This window comes from Cervus elaphus, chromosome 29, assembly GCF_910594005.1.
Source record: "Cervus elaphus chromosome 29, mCerEla1.1, whole genome shotgun sequence".
Taxonomy (NCBI): Eukaryota; Metazoa; Chordata; class Mammalia; order Artiodactyla; family Cervidae; genus Cervus; species Cervus elaphus.
Genome location: NC_057843.1, coordinates 25,651,295 through 25,663,183, shown reverse-complemented (window position 1 = coordinate 25,663,183; position 11,889 = coordinate 25,651,295). Strand labels below are relative to the sequence as shown.

Sequence of the window (11,889 nt, the reverse complement as noted above, 5' to 3'; positions counted from 1 at the left end):
TATCATTATTATGTGGACATGAACATTTCTTGAGAGACAGTCAGCTTTTTTTTTTCACTAAGACCTTAAACAGCCATAGTTGTGGACAGACAGTTGACACGCTGATTAATAGACTTCTAATAAGGAGAAAGTACAGGAAGAAGGGAAATGTGAGAGCAGCATTTTTAAACCTACCAGGGGGCCTCGTTATTAAAAAAAAAATATTGGAAGATGTAATGTTAACTAGCTATGTGACAAGAAGGGGAAAACTTGATCTTCTCTACTGATTTGGTGGTGGCGGTGGTGGTTTAGTCGCTAAGCCGTGTCCGACTCTTACGACCCCACGGGCTGTAACCTGCCAGGTTCCTCTGTCCATGGGATTCTCCAGGCAAGAGTACTCGAGTGGGTTGCCGTTTCCTTCTCTACTCTACTGATTTACTCTTTAATAAATTTAAATCTGATATAAAGGAACTAAATGTATCACATTATCTAGAGCAGGAATCAAATTAGTCAGCCCCCCTTATCCTGGCTCCAGGGACCCGTTTTTTGAAAGCCAACTTACCTTCACCTGATAATGCATAGGTATATGTTGTTCATGTATTGCAAATATTACTTTTTGTATGTGCAAGTAGCATTGCATTGACCTGCATCATAACTGTAAAAATTGCTAGCTAAAATGTTTGACTGAAAGTTCCTAATTCTGACTTGCCTTCATTTTTCCTTTTAATAAAACTTCATATTGTTTGAGTTTTGGTAATTATATTAACAAATCCAAGTTTTGGGGTTTGAGCGTTCAGTCAGTCTGGGGATGAGAATTGAAGGGTCTGATCGCGTCGCGCGTTCCTGGACTGTAAATGGATACAGAAAGCGCTAGGGGGCGCTGCTACATTCTCTACCCAGTGCTGGGAATGTCAGTGTTAGCTAGCATCTTTAAGCGTGATGTGTGCATGCACATACTTAGACAAAAAGAATGAGGCTTTCAGAGTAAAAACAGATGAAACTCTCAGCAGGTTTCACATGTCAGTACTTCATTTCTGCAGAGTCAGAAAGAAGGCTTTGTTTTTTAGGCTGTACTCCTGTGACCAACTACTTATGTGAACTTCTCCTAGAAAAGCTTTGAGCTTTTCTGTGAATCCCCAGTGCATTTAGCATTTCCTATGTAATAAGAAATAGGCCTTTTACATTACAGGATATGTATGAATAAAGGTGTGAAATATGAACCAATCATAAATACTGTGGTTTCCTCTCTAAAGGAAATATCTGTGTTTGCAAATCCAAGGACAGGTGAAAATGAGGACTTTGTCTTTTCATACTCTGTTATTAAATCTTATTTATTTGGATGCAATTCATCGTCCTGTCAAAATCCTACTGTCTCTCTGCCCACTCTTTCCCACCTCCCTGCCTCTTTCCTGGTCTCCCACAGGACTTTCATAAGCTTTGCCGTCTACTCTATTTGCCAGCAGACCCATGGAGTCTTTTTGACAACAAAACTGAGAAGGAGAAATTATAATCTGTTTCTAAATCTGCTTGTGGGCTTGTTTGTCAGATGCCACTGACTTTGACTTCATCAAAAGACCCTTTGTTTGATCCTGTGTTTGATTTTTCCTGTCTGGTGACCGTAACACTACCTTCGCCAGTATTTCTTGTTCCCTAACCTAAAACGTTCTTCCAGTCTAAAAGTACGATTTTTCATGCGCTTATCCCATGATTCCATTTCTTAAAACTTCCCTGGGGACACTGTGTTTCTCTGAGCATTGTCTACATTCTGTACCTTTGCCCTGAAGATTCTGTCCCCAATTTCCAGCCTTCCTCAGCATCCATGATACCTTGTACTTGGCCTTGAGATGGGACAAAGTTTTTGTAGAATTGGGACAAGGTCTAAGGGCACTATGCAGGTTGGGAGGTTTAGCTAGGCATGAGGAGCTTGATGATGAAGATGCTAGGCATGCAATAGATTGGTTATAATGAGGAGCAATGTGGACTCTTGAGATTTTGACGGGATTTCTGAGAGCTCCACAGAGGTAGGATGTGAATATAGGGAAAGAAGCCAAGTGCAAAATCTGATGGGCTCTAAGGTTGGAACATGTGGGTGCTTGTTGTTGTTTAATTACCAGCTTGTGTCCAACTCTTTGGCAACCTTATGGACTGCATCCCATCAGGCTCCTCTGTCCATTGGATTTTCCAGGCAAGAACACTGGAGTGGGTAGCCATTTCCTTCTCCAGGGAATCTTCCTGACCCAGGGGTCGAAGCTGGGTCTCCTGCATTGGCAGGTGGATTCTTTACCACCGGGCCACCTGGAAAGCCCTGTATAGGTGCTTCCAAAAGTTCATTGTAGACCTTCTCTGTCTAAAACACATTTCTAGATGATGGATAGTGTCCTAAAAACAAGGTAGGTATAGAAATGAATAGAACATGATCCCTAATTTCCAAGGAGTTAACAAGCCAGTGGGGAAGACCAGAAGGTCAATAGACGGGGAAGAGAGGGGTAGGGAGACTTGGAGCTAATTCTTGAAGCTACTAGCCTCAGGCAGTTTTACTTCTAGCCCCAGAATTCATTCTTACACATGCTCCACAGGAGCCGGCCGTGTTGCCCAGCAACCTTAGTTATATACAGCCCCAGTGCTGTGATGGTGACATCCCCCTGTCAGCACTGCCTGTTCCCTGGGAGTATTTTCTTTGATTCATTTCCCAAGAAATTTCATTAAGGTATGTTCAAAGTAAAGGAGCTAAACCCCTACTGACTTTTAACCTTCTTCTGCCCTATACTTTATCTGCTGTGAGAAGTCCCAGAGACAGCTGTATCCCTGCCTCAACCTTTTGCTGATACATTTCATGAGACTGCATTTTTTATTCATTAAAAAGTATTTCTTGGTATCTATAACTTAGTTTTGGAATGTTCCTACAGAATAAGCTTGACTGATAGACAGGTAGAAGGTTGGATAGATAATAGATAAGTATGAGGTTAAGTCAAAAATATTAAAGTGTTAATTTGGAAGAATTATACTGCATTAAGTATAGTGATGCTCACAGTGTAATTCTTACCACTTTTCTGAATATATGAAAGTTTTTGTATCATCTTGGGGAAAAGAATCATTTCTTCATTCATTCATTTATTAATAGTGCTTTACTATGGACTAAAGAGAATCTGAGAAGATACTACAAAAGACAAAGAGTTCCATAAATACAACCAAAACACTCAATTCAAAAAGAGGCATTGCGGATGTGTGCCTATGGTTGATTCATGTTGATGTTTGGTAGAAACCAACACAATTCTGTAAAGCAATTATCCTTCAATTAGAAAATAAATAATTTCTTTAAAACAGGACAATGGACTTTAATAGACTTTCATCCAAAGATGATATACCAATGGCCAAGAAGCATGTGAAAAAGATGTTCAACATCTTTAATCCTTAGAGAAATGCAAATCAAAACTACAATGACATGCTCCTCCACATTTATTACAATGGCTATTATCCAAAATAATAATAATAACCAAAAATAAAAAGTTTTGGCGAGAAAGTGGAGAAATTGGAACATTGCTGGTAGGAATATAAGGTATCCAGCTACCATGTAAAATAGCAGTTTCTTAAAAAGTTAAAGATAATGGCTGCTATCCAAAAGTCTACAAGCAATAAATGCTGGAGAGGGTGTGGAGAAAAGGGAACCCTCTTACACTGTTGGTGGGAATGCAAACTAGTACAGCCACTATGTAAAACAGTGTGGAGATTTCTTAAAAAACTGGAAATAGAACTGCCATATGACCCAGCAATCCCACTTCTGGGCATACACACTGAGGAAACCAGATCTGAAAGAGACACATGCACCCCAATGTTCATCGCAGCACTGTTTATAATAGCCAGGACATGGAAGCAACCTAGATGCCCATCAGCAGACAAATGGATAAGGAAGCTGTGGTACATATACACCATGGAATATTACTCAGCCGTTAAAAAGAATTCATTTGAATCAGTTCTAATGAGATGGATGAAACTGGAGCCCATGATACAGAGTGAAGTAAGCCAGAAAGATAAAGAACATTACAGCATACTAACACATATATATGGAATTTAGAAAGATGGTAACGATAACCCTATATGCAAAACAGAAAAAAAGACACAGAAGTACAGAACAGACTTTTGAACTCTGTGGGAAAAGGTGAGGGTGGGATGTTTCGAAAGAACAGCATATATATTATCTATGGTGAAACAGATCACCAGCCCAGGTGGGATGCATGAGACAAGTGCTCGGGCCTGGTGCACTGGGAAGACCCAGAGGAATCGGGTGGAGAGGGAGGTGGGAGGGGGGATCGGGATGGGGAATACCTGTAACTCTATGGCTGATTCATATCAATGTATGACAAAACCCACTGAAATGTTGTGAAGTAATTAGCCTCCAACTAATAAAAAAAAAAAAGAAGAAGAAGAAGAAGAAGAAAAAAAAAAAACCCATCTCCCTAACCCTAACAACAACAACAAAAAGTTAAAGATAGAATTACCATAGGATCTAGCTACTCCTCTCCTCTATATATACCCAAAAGAATTGGAAGCAGACATTCAAACATATAGTTGTACATCCATGCTATGGCAGCATCATTCACAATAGCCGAAAGGCAGACATAATCCAAGTGTCCATCAATAGATATGTAAATATACAGAATGTGATATATTCATACAGTGAACTATTATTTGGCCATAAAAAGAAATAAATAAATTTCATTTCATTTCTAAAAAGAAATGAAATTCTGATACATGACACAAAATGGATAAGATTTGAAAACACACTAAATAACAGAAGCCATATATGAAAAGACAAGTATTATATGATTGCACTTATATGAGGTACCTAGATTAGCCAAATTCAGAGAGACAGAAGGGTGGTCACCAGGGTTGGGGTGGGGAAAAGGGCGAGTTTATGGGTACAGAGTTAATACTGTTTGGGGTGATGAAAATTTCTGATGGTGATGATGGATACACAGCACTGTGAATGAGTGTACTTAATGCCACTGAGTTTAATCACTTAAAAATGATTAAAATTACAAATTTCATATTATATATTTTACCACAATATTTTGAAAGGCAAGAAATTCCTTTCCCAAGTTGTATACCTAAGAAAAAATGAAAGGCAGTATGCTGTTATGCAAAATGACGTAAATGAGTATTTATCTGAAAGGACTGAGAGAAAATAAGCTGAAGACAACAAAGGAGCCAAAAAAACCCGGTGGGGGTTGTGGGTTCTGTGCCAGGCACCCAAGCGAGGGAACAGGACTGGGAGATGCAAGGAGCGATTTGCCACAAGAGCCTGTCATCTGCAGCTCTGGAAGAGTTATCTGTTCTTTCCTTCATCTGCCCATCCTCACCTCTTGCCATCCTAAGCAGAGCTCCCACCTAACGAAGGCAAAATTGCTGGTGTGTAGCTCGGACCTCCACACATTCTTTAGGACCTGGGCCCCAGGAGATCCTCTCCCATCATCAGTATCTCCCTGACTCTTGGATTCCTTCAACAGTTCTTAAGTCTGCTTAGATCGTGCTCCAAATTAACAAACTAGTGAAGCCTGCAAATCTTTCCTGTGTACCCATATTTTTCCTCCTCTTCATAACCAGGCATCTTCACTTGCCATCTACATTTCCTCATTTTTAAGGAGCCTCTAATTATTCTAATCTGGTTTCTCTCTGGACCATCCAGTAGAATTACCATGGCCCAGGTCAGCAGTGACCTTTATCTCACTAAGTCCAGTGAACACTTATCAATCCTTGTCTCATCAAAACTGCAAGAAGGATCAACACAATGTATGACTCCTTTCTCGAATATTCTGTCCTTGGCTTTCAGTAAAGCTGCCTGTTTTTCACTCTGTCTTCCTTACTAGCTTCTGTTTCTGCATATTTCTCCTGACTGAATGTTATGTCCTCTTTACATTTCCTTCAGGGCCAATTTTATCTATTCACATCATTTAAAATACCATCCATATGCTTACCAAAGTCATAGTCCAGTCCAAACTTTGCATCCAGAATATGAGCCCCAGTAGTCAAATTACCTATTACCCATCTCTATTTAAATTCTTTAGCTAGCACAGCAAGGTCAATGTGCTCTGCTGATGCAGCTTACAAGGTTAAGTGAGCACAGCCCTACCCTCTTTTCCTGACTCCTCCATCACACAAAGATACTTGGAGTAACAGTCGGCTTTGGCCTTGGAGTATGAAATGAAGCAGGACAAAGGCTAACGGAGTTTTGCCAAGAGTGTATTTAGCTAACACACTGTTCCAACAATACAAGAGATCACTCTGCACATGAATGTCACCAGATGGTCATTACTGATATTAGATTGATTACATTCTTTGCAGTCAAAGATGGAGAAGCTCTATACAGTCAGTAAAAACAAGCCCAGAAGCTGCCTGTGGCTCAACTCTTGAGATCATTATTGCAAAATTCAGGCTTAAATTGAAAAAAATAGGGAAAAACCACTAGGTCATTTAGGTATGACCTAAATAAAAGCCCTTTGATTATACAGTGGGGGTAACAAAAAGATTCAAAGGATTTGATATGCTAGACAGAATGCCTGAAGAACTATGGACAGAGGTTCATAACATTGTATGTGAAGCAGTGACCAAAACCATCCCCAAGAAAAAGAAATGCAAGAAGGCAAAGAGGTTGTCTGAGGAGGCCTTACAAATAGCTGAGAAAAGAAGAGAAGTGAAAGGCAAAGAAAAAAGGGAAAGACATTCAACTGAATGCAGAGTTCCAAAGGATAGCAAGAACAGTAAAGAAAGCCTTCATAAGAAAATGATGCAAAGAAATAGAAGAAAACAATAGAAAGGGAAAGATTAGAGATCTTTTCAAGAAAATTAAAGATATCAAGGGAACATTTCATGCAAAGATGGACACAATAAAGGACAGAAGCAGCAAGGATCTAACAGAAGCAGAAGAGATCAAGATAGAGTGACAAGAATACATATAAGAACGGTATGAAAAAGGTCTTAATGACATGGATAACCACAACAGTGTGGTCACTCACCTAGAGCCAGACATACTGGAGTGTGAAATCAAGTGGGCCTTAAGAAGAATTACTATGAACAAAGCTAGTGGAGGTGATGGAATTCCAACTGAGCTATTTCAAATCCTAAAAGATGATGCTGTTAAAGTGCTGCATTCAGTATGCCAACAAATTTGGCAAACTTAGCAGTGGCCACAGGACAGGAAAAGGTGAGTTTTCATCCCAATCCCAAAGAAGGGCAATGCCAAAGAATGTTCAAACTACCACACAATTGCATTCATTTCACATGCTAGCAAACTAATCCTCAAAATCCTTCAAGCTAGGCTTCAGCAGTACATGACCCGAGAACTTCCAGATGTACAAGCTAGATTTAGAAAAGGCAGAGGAACCAGAGATCAAATTGCCGACATCCATTGGATCATAAAGAAAGCAAGGGAATTCGAGAAAAAACATATATTTCCGCTTCATTGACTACATGAAAGCCTTTGACTGTGTGGATCACAATAAACTGTGGAAAATTTAAAAGATGGGAATACCAGACCACCTTACCTTTCTCCTGAGAAACCTATATACAGGACAAGAAGCAATAGTTAGAACTGGATATGGAACAACAGACTGGTTCATAATTGGGAAAGGAATATGTCAAGGCTGTATATTGTCTCCTTACTTATTTAACTTATATGCAGAGTACATGATGCAAAATGCCATCCTGGAGGACTCACAAGCTGGAATCATGATTGCCGGGAGAAATATCAACAACCTCAAATGCAGATGGTAACACTCTAATGGCAGAAAGCAAAGAGGAACTAAAGAGCCTCTTGAAGAGGGTGAAGGAGGAGAATGAAAAAACTGGCTTAAAACTCAGTATTCAAAAAACTAAGATCATGGCATCCAGTTCCATGACTTCATAGCAAAAAAATGGGGAAAAAGTGAAAACTTGGCAGATTTTATCTTCTTGGACTCTAAAATCACTGTAGACTGTGACTGCAGCCATGAAATTAAAAGATGCTCCTTGGAAGAAAAGCTACAACCAACAGAGACAGCATATTAAAAAGCAGAGACATTACTTTGCCAACAAATGTCCATATAATCAAAGCTCTTGTTTTTCCAATAGTCATGTGTGGATGTGAGGGTTGGACCATAAAGAAGACTGAGTGCTGAAGAACTGATGCTTTCAAACTCTGATGTTGGTGAAGACTCTTAAGAGTCTTGGATAGCAAGAAGATCAAACCAGCCAATCCTAAAGGAAATCAGTCCTGAATATTCTTTGGAAGGACTGATGCTAAAGCTTAAGCTCTAATACTTTGGCCACCTGATGCAAGGAACCAACTCATTGGAAAAGACCCTGATGCTGGGAGAGATTGAAGGTAGGAGGAGAAGGGGATGACAGAGGGTGAGATGGTTGGATATCACCACCGACTCAATGGACGTAAGTTTGAGCAAACTCCAGGAGATAGTGAAGGACAGGGAAGCCTGGCATGCGGCAGTCCATGGGTTGCAAAGAGTTAGACAGGACTTAGTGACTGAACAACCACCATCATACTACCTTTGCCTCACTGGGTTTCTGCCACCATATCCTTTCTGATTCTCAGATTTGCCAAACTCATTTTCTCTGTAATTGGGGGTCTAATAATACCTAACCTCTATGATCTTTAAGCCAAAATGATATCTGAGAGGCTTAGAGTAGGAAATATTACAATTTTTATTATCATTTATTATTCATGCTGGTCTGTTCAGATTAAAACACAAAGAAAAGCAAAGCAATTAACATAGTAAATTCATAATTATGATTGTTTTCTAGTCACTGAGAGACAGATATCTTGGATAACCGCTTGGTGTATTTTAGTCATTAAAGGAGTTGGGAATAATTTGTTGATACTCCCTCCTCACTGGAAATCTTGGAAATCAATTTTTATCCATATTTTAACATTGAGAAACAGACTGGCAGTTAGGCCATCAAAGGGATCAGCTGATTCTGGGCAAATAGTCACACTATTATGTATTATTTAGCCTAGGGAAAAGCTTTAACTCCACTTCAGCTTTCCAGCTAGTGATGCTGGCATTGTACAGACACCAGTGTAGATGCTAAAAATGGGGACTAGCCAATTAAAGCCCCCTGCTGAGTCTTCCACCCACTGGACTGGATTCTTTACTCTTTCATGCAGCTCAAAGGAAGAATGTTTCAAGTACCAAATCATTTGGCAGTCTTCAGTGGCATGAAAAAACAACTATTTGTATAGCAAAATATTTTCCAGAACTAGAAGCCCATAAAGATTATTGCCGTCCTTTTAGTACACAGAAATATTCCACAAACATGACTCTCTCAGCTTTCTGCAATATGGTACCCAGGAGGGGGAAGATCCTCTCGTCCTCCCCTATGGCATTCTCTGTGGTGTCATCAGCTCTTGGGCTACCTGGGTCCAGCCTTCCATGGTACCTGATCACTCACGGCCTGTCCTCCCACCACTGGGACTGATTGCCATCCATCCCAGTTTAATGAGAGAGAACATCCAACTTGGCAAGGTCGGCCCCTCCCTCTGCTGGGGCCTTGGCATTGCTTGCACTGCCAGTCTGGTTGCTTCCTTGTTGCCTTTGGAAGCCTGCACTTTCTCTGTGGCTTTTGTGGTCGCTTCCATCCGCCAGTGTGGTCCCTCTTAGAGGCACTAGCGTGCCAGACCAGCCTATTTGAATGGGTGCCAGGCCACTTACTGGGGAGGTGAAGCCAAATCCCATATATTTAAAACTGTAATGCTTTGCTTGTCCACCTAGCTCCTGTCTCCTGAAGTCATTAGTTGTGGTTTTACTTTACTGTTAAAACACTCTTCTTTTTTTCCCCTTTCTCTCAGCTCTGGCTATTTTCAGCTCTATATATTTAGCAAGTTGTCTGTAGGTAGAGATTCTGCTCTTCTACTTAAATCCTTTTCGTTCTTTTCTTCTTCTTCTTCTTCTTCTTTTTTTTTTTTTTGGTGTGTGTATGTGTATCTGTCTGTCTTATAGAAAGAGAATATGTTTCTTATTAAATGGGGGATGCTGGGGGGAGGGGGGAAGACAGAAAGTCCCGATATTTGACTAGAATAGAAAGTGAAGGAACAGTGGCAGCCTGTCTAGTAATACAGGAGTAGAAACGAGCCCATTTATGTGGCCTCAGGATGAATGTCATCCCTGATCTTAAATTTCTCCAGGAGAATAGACCTTTGGTTGCTGGAGAGAAGCCTTTTGTGCTCCGTTTTGCTTCACATATTGGAAGATCCTCACACTGTTATGGGATCCCCTTTGCATGATGCCATGTCCAAAGCTTTACAAAGATTGAGCATGATTGTACGACGTACAGCAGATAAATAATAACATTTCCACTCTATAGCTGAGTGTAATGAAGTTAAGTCTTATTTGAAATCCCGCAGGAAGCTAGAGAACACATCTAAGAACACAAGTGTGCATTCTGAGTTGCAGACCTTTCACCCAGGGCTACACTGTCTGTCTCTATTTATTCTAGAATTCTGCACATATGTTTTTCAAGTAAATATTTGGTTCTGGGGAGATTTAGGATGGAACAATCTTCTAACCTTTGCCAGTTCAAGGTGCTGGATTAACAATGCTGTAGACTGAAGTCTGCCATTTATCAATACATAACTACAATTTGAAAAGCAGCTGTCTCAGCACTCCTGGGGGGCTACACTGCAGTATTAACAGAATATACATTTACTAAAAGCAAAAAGAAAACTGTTGTCACTGTATTCATGTATTATGTGTTTTCTGGAAGTGGCCTAAATAAAATCAAGAATAGAACTCAGAGCATGGAAAAAATAGACTTCAACAGGTGACAGTGAAACAGCTTAGTAATGATTGGTAAATGTGAGTGCTCCGTGAAAGAAGCAGGGGTTCATGAGTCTTTAACATAAAACCTCTGAAACTCATCCTTGGTAAAATATGTGAATTTCTCATCTGGCTTGAAAGATACAGTTATAATATAGATTATAGTTTTAAATGTGCTAGGATTTATAAAAAGTGAGAATCTGATTAAAGTATTGCATGACTGATATAGCTGAGCAAGCCCTACAACGTCACTGTAGATGAGGCTCTCCAGAGTGAAGGTCACAAACCCGAATATTTTAAGAGCCCAATCAGATATGCAATGAGAATAATGACCAGCAGAGTATAAAGGAGCTGTGGGTTGCATGTTAGGAATGGTAGAGAATGTGGCAAACCAGAGCACCTATGATCTTGGTAAAGGATGCAGGGCCAATGGCTTTAACCAGGGCTTGGCAGGCAGGATTGTGGTCAGATTGTCAGATTTTTCAAGAGAACGTGGAAATCCAGATTTTTTTAATGCAAGAAATCCTGACTTTTAAATGTTAGAAACTTTTTATTTTTTTAATTTACAATACAGTGTTGGCCAAAGAAAGCATATTCTACAAGACCTGTTCAATGGATAGGCTGCCAGTGAGTTTCTTTTACTCTTGAAGGTGACGATTTATGTGACGAAATACTGAAGCTTCTAGAGGGAGTGAGTGGAGAATCTGAGAACAGGGGGAGGAGTGAGATGATTTGGTACAAGTCAGAGATTCTCATAAGATACCTACAAGAGTTGTATTGGATGTTTAGTCACTCAATCATGTCTGACTCTCTGCGATCTCATGGACTGTAGCCTGCCAGGCTCCTCTGTCCATGGGATTCTCCAGGCAAAAATACTGGAGTGAGTAGCCATTCCCTTCTCCAGATAAGAGCTGTGTACTGATACACCAATAACAAGTCTACCAGAAATATTTCAAACAGGAGGGTGGAAGAAACCCAAGAGGGATCACTGGGATATATGGGCCCTAAAAGATAAACTGGTTCTGGTCAAGTCGTGCAAAAAGAGGGGAAAGAGACTGTATGGATTATTTGGATGACTATGGAGAGAGTGCTTTCAACCAGAGTACAC

The 11,889-nt window shown here is 40.2% G+C and overlaps 1 protein-coding gene across 2 annotated transcripts in view; it reads left to right on the top strand.

Moving 5' to 3' along the window:
- Nucleotides 1–11,889, top strand: part of ADAMTSL1 (ADAMTS like 1) — a 1,078,174-nt gene that overhangs the window by 370,407 nt on the left and 695,878 nt on the right. The window lies entirely within an intron of this gene.